We start from the raw sequence: 3,938 nt of genomic DNA, 5'->3' as shown, positions 1-3,938 counted from the left end.
ATATGCGCACACACACACACACACACACACACACACACGCACGCACACACGCACACACACAGACATTTTTTATATTTATATATATATATATATCGAGGGTGTCAACTAATCAAAATGATGCTGAGACAGCTTTTTACAAATGCATTACATATTGTTGTTCACATACAAAAATGCAGAGTTTTTGTTTTTTTATTTTCAAAATAATGCCTTAATCTGGTTCTCATAAGTCATCAAATAGATAATCATAACTAAAGCTAGAGGGACTTATGACAAAATGTCAGACTGTATCAGTAAAGGGGTCTAAGAGCCAGTGGGTTACCACTGCTATCCCTTAAAAACAGTTTCTGAATTTACTTGTCAGCTTTCATGCTCGTGCTTTGATTATACATGCTCTAATTTCTTGGAAGACTTGTTCTTCCTAGAGGGTGCCAAACTGAGAGTTATCACATGGATAAAACCAATAATAAATATTCTAGATTCCTTTCAGATTCATTTTACCAGGATCCAACAAACCTTGTCCAGAGAGAGAGTTATATGACACATATTGGGTCCTTAAACAACTATACTCAGTGGACCTTAAATGACACTGTAGCTGGTCTCTCTCTCTCTCCTAAATAAAAATAAATAAATAATGAGACAAGCCATCCTCCAAAATCAGGTGACATTAGACATTCTAACAGCAGCACAGGAGGTATGTCGGCAATTGTAAAAACTAAATGCTGTGTGCACATTCCTGATCCTTCTGCTAATATCTCAATAGCTGTTCAAGATATAAGGTAACAAATCAATGACATGTCAAACTCTGAAATTCCCTGGACCTTCTCCTTAACTTCCTTATGGGAAGCCATTACTGGCTCCTTTTGGCAGAACTCTGTTGAATGTTCTCAAAATTATCCTGTTGATGCTATTATTTGGCACATACTTGCTTGGTTCTTTGACTTGGTCTCCTCCAGACTGAAAGCCATACACTTACCCAAGATGAAAATGCCTGGTGTCTATCAAGGGCCTTTATACTGGCATCTTTTTTTTTTTTTTTTTTTTTTTGTACAGGGAATTGACCTCACGACCTTGCGCTTACCAGGAAGGTGCTTACGCCACTGAACTATATCCCTGGCCCATCAAGGTCTTTAGACAGACCCTCTGTACAGTATCTCTGATTGCCAATCAACAACTACAACCCCCTTCAGCCTGAAGAAGCCAGATTGCACATCGCCCATCATTCCCTCTTGGCAGTTTGGTGTACTTCTTCAGGGGGGGGAATGTTACAGGCAGCTAAGATAGATAGAAATCTTATAGGCAGTCAGATGGGGCTAGGTCCTCGAAGGAGCCAGTCCAGAAGATGAGGTGTCTTGCAACTGTAGGGGATTCGGTTATCTCCACTGTGGACCACACCTCAAGACAAAAGATAAAACAAATACACCACATACTTCCTCAGGCTGAACATCAGGAACTGATATTCTAAATAAGCATCCACCACCTTGAGAAAGCCAGGAAGAGCCATTGAACCAACCCTCTACAGGAAAAGCTCCTACTCTGTATTCATGCCCACTTGCTATGTGACTCGCTTCCCCATTTCATCCAATTTAATAAATTTTACCTAAGCAATTATACTCGTAATCTTATTGGTTGACCATGGTTTTCTCCAACCTCATGCCCACCTCACAGTTTCCCACTCTCCCTACCTTAGAACTGCCATAAAATCTCTGGAAAAGGAATTGCTCTATAAATTCCCTGGAAAAGGCAGGTGTTCAGCAGCCCATGTAGGACCCTTCTGTCTCTCTCTTGGGCAGAAGCTTCCTTTCCCCCAACAAATATATTATATTCTTTTTAAAAAGTTTATTTGAAAAGTGAAGGGTGAAGGTGTGAGGGAAAACCTGGCTCTGTAGATGACCTCAGGATGAACAAAAAAGAAAAGAAGGAAAAAGCAGAAATAAAACTGCAGCCTGGTACAGAAGACACAGAGGAGAGTACTGTGAGGAATCACACTAGCCAATAATGTCTATCTGATGTTATAGGTTACACCTGAGAAAGAGTTGAAGCTAAAATTTGAAAAAAACAACAAAATGCATCAAAACCTTTTAATGCACACACACACACACACACACACACACACACACACACACACACGATCACTCTGCATAGGAAGGGTTCCATCTGAGATGCGCCCGTGACCAGCCATGGTGACTGCTGTGAAGATGTGGCCATCACCTGCGTGACTTCCAGGAAGGCCTGCTCCCTGCGAGGCAGGAAGAGCCCCTCACGTCAGCGTCTCTCTTGTGGTCACCCTGTGAACCGGAGCAGCTGGCCCTTCCCACATCTGTGCGGCTGCTGGGGTGCAGTCCTCAGCCTGCTATGTCCTGGTGAGTCCCACTGGGAACATGGGCCATGGAGCCCCGGGAGTGCACGCTGGCCTGGGGCTGGCTCTGCCCAGCGGAGCCCTGCCTCTGGGTGGTGGGTGTGGGTGCTGAGTTGGCCTTCACTGCGCGGGGTCTGCTGCAGAGGCTCGCAGGCCACCCGGGGAGGAGGGGCTGGGAGCAGGCTCTGTGAGGACTGCTCTGTCCGTCATGAATCTGTCTCTACGGGTTTCTTCTTGGTCCAGAGGATCTGAGCACTGACGGGTGAGTCTGTCCCCAAACAGAAAGTGTCTCTGCGATGGGAGGGCGGGTACAGGGTGTGGGCCGGTAACTGACTCTGAGAACACCTGTGGGTGGATCACATGTGGCTGGCACAGTGGGGCCCTGGAAGCACGGCCCCATCTGTCCCCAGGACCCTCCCAGCCACTCTGTAACTATCAGTGTTAGTGCTTGTCTTCCACCCTCCTGCTGGGGATAGCAGTGACTTACACACCACCGCCTCAGGATGAGTGTATCCCACGCTGACTTCACACCTACTCTCCGGGGAGTCCTCTACTTTCGGATGCTTTGCGTTATGCATTAACATTGTTTTGTATTAGTACATATTAATTACACAGACTGGTGTCATTCATATGCACTAATTAAAACCCACTAAATGGTGGGTTTCATTTCTGCAGACTTCTGCACGCACACAGCACACTTTAATCACACCCCCAGCTCTTCCGCCCTTCTCCCCCCACTCCCCCAATCCCCGGCCTCTTCTCTGACAGACCCCTTTCTTCTTTCTTCTAACCTCCCTTTTTCAACATTTTTCTATATTCCTCATACAAGGGGAAATATGTCCCTGTTTGGTTTTATGACTCTGGCTGATGTCACCTAACATAACCGTCTCCTGTCCATCAATTTTCCTGCGGTTGACCCGATTTCATTCTCCTAGGGCTGAATACCTTTTGTTATATACATTACATCTTCTTTCTCCAGCCAACTCAATGTAGTTTTGATTTTCATTTCCATGATAGCTTAGATGTTGGACATTTTTTCATACATTTATTGACTATTTGTACTTCTATACTCATCCTTTTGAGAAGAAGTGCAAATAGTTTCTTTACAATTTATTGATTGAGTTTCATTATTTTTGCTGTTTTTAAATTTTTTTACTACCTGGATATTAATCCTCTGCCCAAGGAGTAGTGGGCAGATCTCTTCTCCCTCTGTGTAGGCTGTCTCTTCACTCATTTTTCTTTCCATTGTCGTGCAGCAGCTTTTCATCGAATGCAATTCCCTTTGTCAGTTCTTGCTATTGTATCCTATGCCGTCGATGTCTCATTCAGGGAGTCTTTGCCTGTGCCTAGGACTTCAAATGTTTCCCCCCCTGTCTCCTTGCAGCCCTATCAGTGTTTCAGATCTTAAACCTGGGTCTTTAATTATATGGCTGATTGTGTACAAGGTGAGTGACGCAGATCTACTTTCTGTCTTATACGCACGGACATCAGTTTTCCAGCTGCATTAGATGAGGAGACTGCCTTTTCTCCAATGCGTAGTTTTGGGCAGCTCTGTCAAGAATCCGATGGCTGTGGTTGCATG

This window comes from Chinchilla lanigera, unplaced genomic scaffold (genome assembly GCF_000276665.1).
Source record: "Chinchilla lanigera isolate Chin_1 unplaced genomic scaffold, ChiLan1.0 scaffold00166, whole genome shotgun sequence".
Taxonomy (NCBI): domain Eukaryota; kingdom Metazoa; phylum Chordata; class Mammalia; order Rodentia; family Chinchillidae; genus Chinchilla; species Chinchilla lanigera.
The sequence above is the reverse complement of the archived record's forward strand: the minus strand, read 5'-3'. Positions refer to the sequence as shown.